At 40.9% G+C, this 13,793-nt stretch overlaps 1 protein-coding gene and 1 long non-coding RNA gene across 2 annotated transcripts in view; one reads left to right on the top strand and one right to left on the bottom strand.

Annotated features, from left to right (window-relative positions):
• Positions 1 to 13,793, bottom strand: part of HTR2C (5-hydroxytryptamine (serotonin) receptor 2C, G protein-coupled) — a 301,222-nt gene that overhangs the window by 223,225 nt on the left and 64,204 nt on the right. The window lies entirely within an intron of this gene.
• Positions 4,519 to 4,734, top strand: LOC106723639. The gene is made up of 2 exons (XR_001359349.1): positions 4,519 to 4,554; positions 4,658 to 4,734. It is a non-coding gene; the product is annotated as an uncharacterized LOC106723639 (long non-coding RNA).

Genomic DNA, 13,793 nt, shown 5'->3' with positions numbered 1-13,793 from the left:
CTACCCCCCAGTGTCTTGTGTCCATTGGTTATTCTTATATGCATGCGTATAAGTCCTTCGGTTGATCTCTTACCAAAATGTTACTTTAATTAGAACCATCCCCTCCTCCAATATACTTGTGGCTTATTCAGAAATAAGTCCCTAAAACATTCTCACATTGAAACTTCAGCCTAAACTGAAGATGAATATTCTAGCAATAGTAAAGAGTTACCATGCAAATGCCTTTTCAAAGTAAGAGTAGAAAGTTGGTACATTCTGACTGGAGGAAAAACAATTTTAAAGTTTGTGCATGCTCAGTAGCATCAAAATGTCCCAATTTCTTGTTTCTCTTTCTATTTGCCCATTGAAGAAGAGCTCTGGGGAATGCAGAACCCATGGAGAATTATTTCTAGAACATGCTGTGAAGTAGAGCAGTTAAAAATTCTTCTTTCTGTTACAGAATTCTCATCCCCCTAATCTGGCCAAAAGTTTTATATAGTAAAGTTATTTTAATGTAATAAGCATTTCAATCATGCCTAAGAATAATAAGATATTTAGAGTAAGTGGTGAATGCTAACAGGTAGTTACTGAAATGACCTTAATTTATATTATTGATTTTTGAAAAGATTTGCTCTATATTAACTGCCGTTTATTGAAGGCTTGACATTGTTAAGCTTCATGAACTTGAATAGTAACATTTTTAACAGGGAAAATGTAGGGGCTACTTAGAAACACAATATGATCCTCTTTTTTTTTTTTTTTTGCTTCTGTCAAATAATCTAATTGGACTAGATTCTTTCTTGTTCTGAAGTCCTATGACTCTATGATAACCTACTGTCATAACCAGTCTCAGATAAATGTATGGCACTAGGAAGGTGTCTGAAAGGCTATCTGGGATTGACAATCCCCCTGGTGGTGGGTTCCTCTAATTTAAGTTTTATTTGGTTTTGGCATAGAATTCAACTTCTGAAAGCTGTATCAGCACATATAGACACACATAGTAATAATAAAAATTATGACAGTTCCAGTAGTAGTTAGTACTTAATTATATAATCAGTCCAATGACGTGTAACCAATCCAAAGGGATAGTTTTATTGAGTTTTTATGCTATTCATGATTGACAGATAAAGAACTTTGCTACATTTAGCTCATGACTTTTGAAAATACTAAAGATGTGGTATTTTAATATTAATATTAATATATTTCTTATCTGGTATATAGTCAAGATAATTTAACATTGTTCTTGTGGGAAAAAAGAAAGAATATAAAAATAAATGTATAAGGATTTAAAAAAAACACTTTGTTCTTGTGTGATGAGAAGATTTAATTAGTTTAGGCCAGTGGTCGGCAAACTGCGGCTTGCGAGCCACATGGGGCTCTTTGGCCCCTTGAGTGTGGCTCTTCCACAAAATACACTTCTGCGCATGGGCCACGAAGTTTCAATCACACTGTACATGCGCACCCACACTTGGTATTTTGTGGAAGAGCCACACTCAAGGGGCCAAAGAGCCGTATGTGGCTCATGAGCCGCAGTTTGCCGACCACTGGTCTAGGCCATTTAGAAACTATTAATAAAAGTTTAAATACTAATCAATCTTGAAGCTGTCGTTAAGCTCCCAGACTCCAGGCCATCTCTCCTGCAGTGCATTCTGGGAGCTCTCAGGCTCCAGGCCATCATTGAAAGATTTTAGTCTTTTAATCTATAGTATCAATTAAAGTATTTATATAAACTTCTCACTGGTCTAGACTTGGAGATAAAAGTTTTATCAGGAGAGGGTTTTTATTAAAAACACTATTTTAAACTTTTAAAATAGCAAATTCATTTATATCATGGTGACTTTTAAAAAAGGTATCTTGTTTTTGTTCTTTCCCTATAAATACATATTTTTAAAATACAATAGTAAGGAGAAATACCATCTTCTACTACCATTCTCATAAATTTGGTATTTTGCAAAAAAGCTGCAATAGTTTGTATGCCAAAAAAAAGGTTTTACACTTATTCTTAGTGTTTTTAAATAGTCTCATGAAAGTGGAAATTATTTGTTTCTCTCAGAAAAATATCTCCCCCTTCCAAGAAATAACTGAGAGAACCAGGGTAACTACTAAACAAAAGTAACTTTTACACATTTCAGGACTGTGAAATGAGGCTGGCTGGCATGGCTCAATGGCTGATCATCGATCTATGAACCAGGAGGTTGGGGTTAAATTCTGGACAGGGAACATGCCTGTGTTGCGGTCTAGATCCCCAGTGGTGGTGGGGGCGGCGGGGGGGATGCAGGAGGCAGCCAATCAATGATTCTCTCTCATCATGTTTCTATCTCTCTCTCTCCTCTCTCCTCTCCCTTTGAAATCAATGTTAATTTCAATCTATACCAACTAAATCTCAGTAAAGATATTTACTTATCTTTCTTCCACTAATGCTTATATGACATATACTACTGTATGGTTCTAGGTATTCGCTTCTTTTTCTATTGAAAAAAATGTGTTATATTGTGAAATGAATTTCCTAACCTTTAAATCTTTTCTTTGAATGCACGGCAATGTGGCATGTATATATTCTAAGCAAGTGAATTTTTATAGGTGGCAAACTCGACTAGAACTGTCTTAATTTCAGATACTAAAGATGAGAAAAATTTCTAAAAATCTACACTAATAAAAGACAAAGATGCTAATTGACCATACCTTCACTACGCCCTAAGCCATTCCCCCCAGCCAATCAGAGCGACTGTATGCAAATTAACTTACCCAAGATGGCGGCCGGCAGCCACGGAGCTGGAGCAAGCAGGAGGCTTGGTTGCCCGGGCGATGGAGGAAGCCAAGCTTCCCGCCAGCCCTGAGCCGGCTGAGGCCTCCACTAAAGGCAACAAAATTTCAATTATAGAAGATAAATAAATCCCAGATACCTGCTTCCAGCCAGCCTCCACTGGGAGCTTGGGTGGCTGGGGGTTGTGGCCAGCCTGCAAACAGCCATCAGCCCCTCATCCAGGATGGCCACACCCTCATGGGGTGAGGGTCCCCGCTTGGGGGATTAGCCAGCGTGAAAATGGACCTCAGCCCCTCACCCAGACTGGCCAGGCACCCCAGCAGGACCCCCACCCTGAAGGGGGTGTGGCCAGCCTGCAAACAGCCATCAGCCCCTCACTCAGGCTGGCCAGACACTCCTATATAATAAAAGGGTAATATGCAAACTGACCCTAACAGCAGAACAATTGGGAATGACTGGTCACTATGACACACACTGACCACCAGGGGGCAGATGCTCAATGCAGGAGCTGCCCCCTGGTGGTCAGTGCACTCCCACAGGGGGAGCGCTACTCAGCCACAAGCCAGGCTGACGGCTGCCATTACAGTGCTGGTGGTGGGAGTCTCTCCCACCTCCTCAGCAGTGCTAAGGATGTCCAACTGCAGCTTAGGCCTGCTCCCCGCTGTCAAGTGGACATCCCCCGAGGGCTCCCGGGCTGCCAGAGGGATGTCTGACTGCCAGCTTAGGCCCGATCCCCCAGGGAGCGGGCCTAAGCCAGCAGGTGGACATCCTTCGAGGGGTCCCAGACTGCGAGAGGGCACAGGCCAGGCTGAGGGACCCCACCCTCGAGTGCACAAATTTTGTTCACCGGGCCTCTAGTTAAAATATAAGAAATTCATGTGTCCTGTATCCTACTTTTATTGCATGTATTTTCTTTGTTTCTTCTTTTGTGACATTGCTAGCCATCCAAATGTGTATTTGAAGCCTCACATTTACGGAAAGGGAAATATGGTTTAACAGAAAGCAGACAGCCAGAGAGGAACATGTTTTGACAGTAGCAGGCTGTAATATATTCTAACAGTAGGAATAGTTGAAACTATATAAAGAAGAGAGCTGACTGTCATGATTACCTCTAGAAATTAGGTTACTAAAATACCTGAGACTTTGCAGAAGAGTGTTTTTCATTTTAATCTGAAAGGTACAAGGCAAACCAGATGATCACTTCATTCAAGTCCGAATGAAAGTTACTAATAAAACCTTCAACTTTTATTTTATTTCCCTCTCTTTGATGCTAGAGGCTAAAAAAAGAAAAAACAACAACAACAACAACAACAAACAACAACTGCAGGTCATATTTGAGGCCGCTTTATCATTTTTTGTTTCTTACAGTGTTACTCTATATTAAAGCTTTGTTGGCCATTAGCTAATTTAGTAAGTCATTCTCTCAAAGCATCAGTTTCCTCCTCTTTAAAATAGAGTTCTACTTCAAAGAGTTGTGGGAAACAGGAAATCCTGCAGGTGCATAGTAACTAGTAAGCATTCAATAGATCTTAATTATAATAATAACTAGGGGCCCAGTGCACAAATTTGTGCACCTTGAAAGGAACTGTGGGCTTCGAGGCTGCAGTAGGCACAGGGGCAGGTCTCAGCCCATCCTCTGCACCCCTGCCTGGACCCTCCCGCCGTGGTCCCCGGTCCCCTGTCCCCTGTCTTCTGGCAGCCCTGATCCCACTGCTGCTGCTCCCATGCACTGATGGTGCCGGCCCCGCTTGCACCTGCTGACAGCACACAGCGATTGGGCCCGGCACCAGCAGCGGGTGTGAGCGGTGGCTGTTGCCCCAATTGCCCTTCAGGAGCAGGAGGAGGTGGAGAAGCCCTCAGGGTTGATCAGGACTGGCACTGGGCGCTGGCAGTGGGTGCGAGTGGTGGCTCCAGCGCCAGCATCAGGTGCAAGCGCCGGGTGGGACTGTGGAGCGCAGGAGCAAAGAATTTTCAGTACCCCCCAGAGGCTCGCCCCAATGATAGTGACCAGTGCCCTGCCTTGGTCTGGCGCCCCTGCTCACCTGCTCCACCATCCCACTGCAGCCAACGCCTGCCATGTTCCAAGTATGCCCCCTGGTGGTCAGCGCACATCATAGCGACCAGTTGTTTGGTTGTTCCCGTTGTTCTGCTTTTCAGTCTATTTGCATATTAACCTTTTATCATATAGGATTATTAAGGCCAGAAGTGACCTAGGGAGTGACTTAATAGTGCTATCTAAATATAAACTCTAATCTCACTTAGAATAAAATGACTATCCTCAATTTCCTTAGGGACAGAATGAAAAAGAGGATAACTTTTTGGCACAATATATTTAACTTTGATATGAGAAAGATACTGAAAAGTATTCCATACTGAAGTGGGTTTCTGAATAGAGTAAAAACCTGATAATCAAATGAAATGAGGTTTCCATGTGGCTGTCACCAATATTAACCAGTATAATACACTACTTTCCCTTCTGACATCTAAATTAACTAAATGTCAAATATGGGCGCCATGAGCTACATGGAAGGATTTGTATCAGTAGAAGGCAATGGCAAGCTTTTTCTATGAAAAGTGTTGAGTTTGAGATTATGAAACTTTGGGACAAATAGGATATAGGGAGATACGATACTTTTGTTATTACCAAAGTTTGCTTTAAACAAAGATTCTGCACATGTATTTTTATATATAGTACTCCCTTAACTAAATGCTTTTAATCCTCACTAGAATACAACCTATCAACTAATCTTGTGAATAATTTCCTTCTGGAGACATTTTTCTTTAGCTTTCATTCTTGGCAAGATAAGTAAGAAACTTCGTGGGAATCAGAAGTGGTTTTAGATCTGGTAATTAAGTACTGCCTATTCAAAAATGACTACAATACCCTTTTTATTATTTGGTCACATAATTCTGTTTATTTTTCTCATGATTCCAAATTTAAATAGATAAGTATTATAATATATTGTGCAATTGTAAAGCCAAATGAAGTAGGTATAGTTTGTAATTTACCAAGTGTCTATCAATATAATCAGATTCAAGAGTTATAAACTTAGTGTGTTATACATTAATAACCAAAGAAAATATTATTCTAGAACCTAATTTTACTGATTTGGAGATATCAGATTGTTAAGGAGGCTCAATGTGGCATGGTGGACAAAGCACTGAGCTAGGAGTGAAGATCTAGATGCTAGCTTTGTAAACTTGGGCAAGCCTCAATCTTTTTAAAGCTCAATATCCTCTTCTATAAACATCTACTATGCATTATTTACAAGCTGTTATGTTTAGAAATATGACTATAAGTATAAAATAGCCTCTACCTTTGCAAAGCATACATTCTAGATGGGTGTTATTTCTCCCGGGATAATCTCTAAATTCACTTTTTAAGAAATTATTAGGGTGATACTGGTTAACCAAATTATATAGATTTCAGGTGCACAATTCCACAACACATCATCTGTACACTGTACTGTGTATTCACTACTCCAAGTCAAGTCTCCTTCCATCACCATTTATCCCCCAATTTCCTCCTTCACTTATTTCCTCCCCCCCACCTCCCCACAGTTGTCTGTGTCCATGACTGTGATTTCACTCATATGTGGAATCTAATGAGCAAAGTGATTTTTATAGAAAAATAGAGAAAGACCTATAGACAGAGAGCAGGCTGACAGCTATCAGGGTATGGGGGGTCCGGGGTTGGTGGGACTAGGTAAGGAGGGTGGTAGAGGAATTGAGAAAAAAGAAAGAAAAAAGGTCACATTCACTTTTAAAATTCTGCAATACTAATACTCTCTCAGATTGCCAAGGATAGCCAGCATAATGTGTAAGAAAAGAAAGGACATGTTACAACTGCACATAAATTATGGAATGAGGAAAAAGAAAAATATGCCCACAGAAGGGGCTCAATTAATAATTGTTCACATAATCACTTTACTAAGAATCAATGTGTTTCCAATTTATAGCTTAGCAGATATGTTTTTCCAACATTTTATGTTTCTGCCTTTTAAATATAATTATATTTTATTTTTTCTTTAGGAAACTTTTGTGGAAGTTGAAGAAGAGATTGTTTTGTGGGTGAAAATAAGTGCTTCTAATTGTCAGATTACTTAGGCAGCAAGAACATTTTATTAACTAAGTTCATAGCTTTTCTAACTTGTTACATAATAAAAATGAAATGTTTTAAAGCTAACACTTTCAAAGTGATGCGTGGGTAGCTGAGAAACTAAATTTGGGTAGGAGAGATGAAAATGTCTATATCTTTTGAAATGTTGTTACCTAGAACCAAATATATAATCTTCCTAAAATCTATGGTACAGTGGGGCCTTGACTTACGAGTGCCCCGACTAACGAGTGTTTTGAGATACCAGCTGTCTCTGTCTCTCAGCCGATTTTTTTGCATTGAGTGGATAGAGTAATTTGAGTTAACGAGCTCCTTAACGAGCTCCATAGCGAGCTTGGTCTCGGAACGAATGAAACTTGTAAGTCAAGGCCCCACTGTACTTTAGTTTGCAAAGCACTTACACATTCATCCTCTTATTTGAACACCACAAGATCCAGATCACTAGAATTTGAAAAAGGAGGAAAAAATCAAAGTAAATGCTACCTTTCCTATTTAACAATTAGTATTAAGGCTCCATTCATTCCCCAGAAAGGTCTGGCTGAAATCTTCAATACTACTGCATGAGTAGAGCTTAGTTTTCTTGCTTTTATTCCCATTCTCACTACCAAATCATCACTAGCATTTTGTGATTTTTGCCTACTCTTTTTCCAGTTTCTGTTAGGAACATGGAAGTAAGACTACAGGTAGAAAGGTCAATAGGAGTTGGGGGGGCGGGGATGAGTTTGACCTTTTAAAATTAAGTCTGTTTTTCATCAGTCTTTATAAGTGTGTGTGTGTGTGTGTGTGTGTGTGTGTGTGTGTGTGTGTGTGTGAGAGAATGCATGCTCGTGCACATCCAAATATACAAAATATCTTCTCAGGCACATACTGTCTGATCAACCTTTAATATTTACTACATGTTAAAAAGAAAATCATTCTTCCCCTATTATATTCACAAGGTCTATTTACCTTGATTTCTGCTAGAGTCTGAAAATAATTCAAGACACAGAAAAAAAGAGTAGAGAGTGGCTAGATCACCTGGTTCAAACGTAATTTTATATTATAAAATGCCATGGTGTCAAAGCACTACTGAATGTCCTTACATGTCATAGAAGATCCCCAGAAAACAGAAAAAAAATAAAAAAGAGTGCTTTAGGACACCTATGTTTTAGCCATGGCCTAGACCTATGACACGCGGGTCAGAGGTGACACTCGAACTCATTTTTTTGGCTGATTTTTCTTTGTTAAGTGGCATTTAAATATATAAAACAAATATCAAAAATATAAGTCTTTGTTTTACTATGGTTGCAAATATCAAAATATTTCTATATGTGACACGGCACCAGAGTTAAGTTAGGGTTTTTCAAAATGCTGACATGCTGAGCTCAAAAGGTTCGCCATCACTGGCCTAGACATTTATTCTGATGATTCTGCAAGCCATATAAGGAAAAAGTGTTACAATTAGAAATGAACATAGCAATATTTTCATTTTTCCCTAATCTCAATACATAGGATTGAGTTTGCTTATGTACTGTTTAATAAAGCAGAAAATAATTGCAAAAAATTAGCCTGTTTTTAATTATTATTCTTGTCTCCTATACTGACAAGTTCTCAAGATTGTTTACCCAACATAAAGGTCATTGTAGCTTATTAATGAGGTTATTACCTTCTGAGCTCTTCAGTTTTTAAAATCTTTAAGTCATATGGTATTTTAAAATATAAGGCCTAATTTTGTCATTAAGATGCTGGTGCAAAAAAAAAAAAGTAGCATTTTAACTCTTTCCAGTGTACCTTTTCATTATGCCATGGTTAAAATACCAGTAACTAAAAAATAAAATAAAATAAAATAAAATAAAATAAAATACCGTAACTACCTCATTGTTTTGTATGGCTGAACATTTTCTTGTAGTTAAATGAGGTTTGACCTCCAAAGAGAAGACAAAAACAATCAACACTTCATTGAGATGTTATAAACTGCTAGTTTCCCCAGATTATTTAAGTTTAAGTATCAGCTCATTAAAATAGCTCTGGGGAGATCCAAGATGGCAGTGGAGTAGGTGGAAATTACTACACTCAGGACCAAACTGAAATTACAACCAAAATACAGAACAATCAACCTGGATAAGCAACTAAAGACTAGCTGAACAGAAAGCTCATAACCAAGGATTTTCAGAAGAAGCCACATTGAGACTGGCTGGAAGGGCAGAGACACAAAAAGGGCTGGCCCTGCTCCCACAGGTGGGTGGCAGCTGAGATCCCAGAAAGATATCTCAGCTACAAAGGTTGCCTTCAGTGTGGGGTCTCAAACTTACACTGGGCTCCCCAGAACAGAGCACCAGAGCTGGGAAGAGGTGCCCACATAACACCTGACTGAAAATCAGTGGGGATTCTGTCTGCCAAGGGAAGATGGGAGTCTGCTAGAGACATAGGGGCACTCTTAAAGGACAAACACACAACTTCTCATTCATAACCACTCGCCCTGGGCTCAGGTGAAAAGGGGGCAGAGCAGACTAGAGTCCTGTGAGGAGAGACATGTTTTTGTGGCTCTTGGAAGAGAGCTGAAGGGACAGCCACCAGGATACTTGTGTTGAGTTTCTCTCCCACACCATAGATGCCAATTTTCATGGGTGGAGCACTCCTCTCCATATAGCATAAGCCTGGGAAAATGCAACAGTCCCAACCTCAGGACTCCCTGTTGCCCCACCTGTGGAGCTCAAACCCTGCTGAGCAGTCAGTTGCTTGGACCTGGGTGTAGAGGTCCAACTGTCTCAGGGGGTGTCAGTGACCAAGTTGTGTGGCTTTGGAGCAGGTGTCTTTCCCCTGACTTTCCATGAACCTGAAAGTCAGTGCCTCCCCTGCATAAGAGGTCCACAAGCCCCACCCTCCAAGCCCCTAGCAGCCTCACCCTACCAACTCCCAATGGCCTAGCCCTGATGAGCTTGGGACCCTGGCAGCAACTGGGACAGACTGAGTTGTATAGCACCAGGATGGGGATCATTTATTTCTTTGTTCTCTTGACCAGTGCAGAGACCTCCTTTCACACAGTCAAATCTTGGGTCTCCTTGGGCATGTTCAACTCTGCTGTCCTCACCCTACCGACCCTCTGTGACCCTGCCTCACATAAATGTCTGTGGGTATGCAGAGGGGAGCAGCTAGACTTGGTGTACCCTGGAACTTTTGTTTAGGGCCTGGCCTCATACTCAACACTGGCACCAAGTTTGAAACTGTATCAATCTGGTGAATACCACTCACCCTACCTGATGATTCACTGAAAACCTACCACATGTAACTCTAATTGGGTCAGAGGCTCTTTCAGGCAGGGATTGAGCCTAACAGGCAACCGGCTGGTGGAGGCAGGCCCAGGCAAATCTTGGGGTGCTTTGGGCCTTTTACTGACCCGATCCTGGGCTTGGTGCTGGTGGAAGCCAGCATTGGTGTGCAGGATGGGCCTTCCCATGCACACCAAGGCCCAGCAGAGGCCGCCAGAAACTGTGGATCACTTTGTAGCTCCAAACAGGTTGCCCAAGGCCAGTCATAGGCAGCATCTGACACTGGCCTGCACCAGAGTCCCTCCCAAAAGGCCCCAGAACCAACACACCCAGTGGCCAGCTTCAGAAAACATCAGAGCAGGATCAAATTAGCTTCAAAAATGGCACATCGCCCTAACCAGTTTGGCTCAGTGGATAGAGCATCGGCCTGTGGACTGAAGGGAAGCAGGTTCAATTCTGGTCAAGGGTATGTACCTTGGTTGCAGGCACATCCCCAGTAGGGGGTGTGCAGGAGGCAGCTGATCGATGTTCTTCTCTCATCCATGTTTCTCCCTTCCTCTCTGTAAAAAATCAATGAAATATATTTTTTAAAAAAGTGGCACATCTAAGGGGAGATCTTGGCAGGCACCAGTCCCTGCTAAGGCAAACTTTGCTCTGTGGGTTCAGAGGAGAGGGGGTTTGGAGGGCTGGATGATAAAGGTGAGTGGAGTAAGCAAAAATACAAACAAAAACACCCATAGACACAGACAACATTATGGTGATTACCAGAGAAAAGGGGGTGTGGGTGGAAGTAGAGGAGGGTAAAAGGGGGATAAATGATGATGGAAAGAAACTTAACTTTGGGTGGTAAACACGCAGGAGAGATGATATATTATAGAATTATACACTTGAAACCAATATAATTTTATTAACCAATATCACCCCAATAAATTCAATAAAAATTTAAAAAATATCTCTGAATCTGTTCCTTCCTTTCCACCTAGACCCATGGTCGGCAAACTGCGGCTCACAAGCCACATGCGACTCTGGCCCCTTGAGTGTGACTCTTCCTAAGCCTTAGGAGTACCCTAATTAAGTTAATAACAATGTACCTACCTATATAGTTTAAGTTTAAAAAATTTGACTCTCAAAAGAAATTTCAATCGTTGTACTGTTGATATTTGGCTCTGTTGACTAATGAGTTTGCTGACCACTGACCTAGACCCTCCTCAACTTCTTTTCTAGATTATTCTAACAGTATCCACGTAGTTCTTGCTTCTAGACTCTTATTTACTCCAATTCTTTTCAACATTGACACCATAGCTTACTTCTTACAAGAGATATGATCATGTTATCCATCGGCTCAAAAAATCTATGTTGACCACAGAATAAAGTCCAAACTCTTAGCCCTTCACAAATTTCCCACAGCCTACTTCTCATTTCCCCCTTTAATACTGGCTCTGCATACATACAACAAATGCACACACATCCAACACTCATCAATATGTTTATTGAAAATGTTAGATCCTTTTGACTCTATGCCTTTATTCTTACAAAGAAGAAATCAAACACAATTGCTTGGGATTGAATTAAATTAAGGAGCTCAAACACTAAACTGAAGGAGGATTTTAAGTAAGCAAATTTCCCTCTTCTATCCCTTGAATGTCATACTCACCCAATCAGGTCACCCGTTATCTGACTAGTGTTTAGCTCAAAAGCAGATAATTCCAGAGCAGTCTTTTGATGGTTTTCAAAGGATTAAAAAAATACTTTGTGCCGGGATCAATTACTTGTGGAGAGCGGCTACAGCGTCTGGACAGGTTCAAGCCTGAGACTAATGAGAGGGCACGATGCTCTCTGGCAAAGCCAGGTGCAAGTCCCAGCACAATTATAGCCAAAGGCTATAGTTCAGTGGTTCTCAACCTTGGCTGCACATTAGAATCACCTGGGAATCTTTTTAAAATCCTGATTTCTGGGCCTCATCCTCCGGAAATTCTGTTTCTTTGTTAGGGGGTGGGGCCACAACATTAGTAACAAAGAAACAGAATTTCTGGAGGATGAGGCCCAGAAATCAGGATTTTAAAAAGATTCCCAGATGACTCTAATGTGCAGCCAAGGTTGAGAACCACTGCTATAGTTGTAAGTTTGACCTTATGGTCTGAACCTGTAGCCCCATGTGGCTGAGTGATATGGGCTGTGGGAGGTGCAGCAAGTAAACAAAACTTGATCAGGTGCATGTAATTGAGTAGATTCAAAACCCGTGAGAATGTTGTAACCACGCCCTTACTTTGCCTCATGGAATCTGGCTATAAAATAAAGACTCGGTTTGCAGGCCCTGGCGCTGTCTCTCCAACAGAGAGGGCAGCATCCCACTGAGCCCCAGCTTTATTCTCTCGTCTGTCTTTTCTAAATCCTTCACCGCCCCCTCTCAGGTTCACTCATGGCCTTGCTGGCTCGGCACAATTACTCTGATTTAAAAATTAAAAAAAAAACATGCAAGCAAGCAAGCAAAAAAACAGAGTATCGTAGATCTGCAGTAATAGAACAAATTACTTAGGCTCCTTTTTTCTTTTTGGAGACATGGTTTCCCACACACCTATTTAAAAACTTCCCTGAGTAATTCTTTTATCAATTAATAAATCCTTATGAAAAAGTCTATATTGCATTTCAAAAGTTGTTACTCCTGCATCACAATGAATTCTTTTTTTCCAAATGACTTCTTAGCAATGAATTTTCAAATATTCATAAAAATGGAAACATTTTGCAGCCTAAATGATCTTTTTATTTTCCTCTTCAAAAGTGGGTTTTTTCTTAGCCTCAGAAAGCTAAATTGGAACACATTTCTATTTTCAGCATGGAATAATGACTATGGACAATGGAAGGTGATTATATCATAAGATTACAGAGAATTCTGAATGTTGGAGTGGAAATCCTTTTGCTTAGTCATTTTACTATATTAGTCAATTTCATTTAGTTGTGTTTTTTTCTTCTATTTAATGTATTAGGCATCCACAGACAAAACTAATGATTTCAGGCATATGATTTTCAGGTCAATATTTACTTCCTCAATATTAGATATGGGTATTAAAACACCCCTTAATAACTTAAAAAACCTCTCAGCATTACACTAATTCTTCATGGGATTTGTGGGGGGCAACTGTTATTACTTTGGATTTTTATTCAATGAAATGATCAAGATGTCAGTGCTTAAACTATTCCTTTAATCCTATCTAATAAAAGAGAAACATGGTAATTAGCCGTACATCGGATACCCTTCCCATTGGCTAATCAGGGCGATATGCAAATTAACTGCCAGCCAAGATGGCGGCCGGCAGCCATGCACTGAAGCGAACAGGGAGGCCTGCTTGCTCCAGTGACGGCGGACTCCAACGTTCCCCGCCTGAATTTCTGGCCTCTCAGCTGCAACTCTAAGCAACTATGTTGCAAATATAGAAGCTAAACAAAACCCCAGAAACCTGCTTTACTCAGCCGGGCTTCAGCCAGCCGGACCGCAACATTGTATCAAATACAGAAGGTAAACAAAGGCCAGAAACCTGTTTTCAGCAGCCAAGGCCTCAGAGCTAAAGCTGGCCCAGAATAAAAAAAAGGAAAAAGAAAAAAAGGAGCGGTTGGGAGCTTCAGTCACCCGCCAGCCTGAAAATGGCCCTCAGCCCCTCAGCCAGACTGGCCAGGCACCCCAGTGGGG

The sequence above is a fragment of the Myotis brandtii genome, unplaced genomic scaffold (assembly GCF_000412655.1).
Source record: "Myotis brandtii unplaced genomic scaffold, ASM41265v1 scaffold613, whole genome shotgun sequence".
NCBI lineage: Eukaryota > Metazoa > Chordata > Mammalia > Chiroptera > Vespertilionidae > Myotis > Myotis brandtii.
The sequence above is the reverse complement of the archived record's forward strand: the minus strand, read 5'-3'. Positions and strand labels throughout refer to the sequence as shown.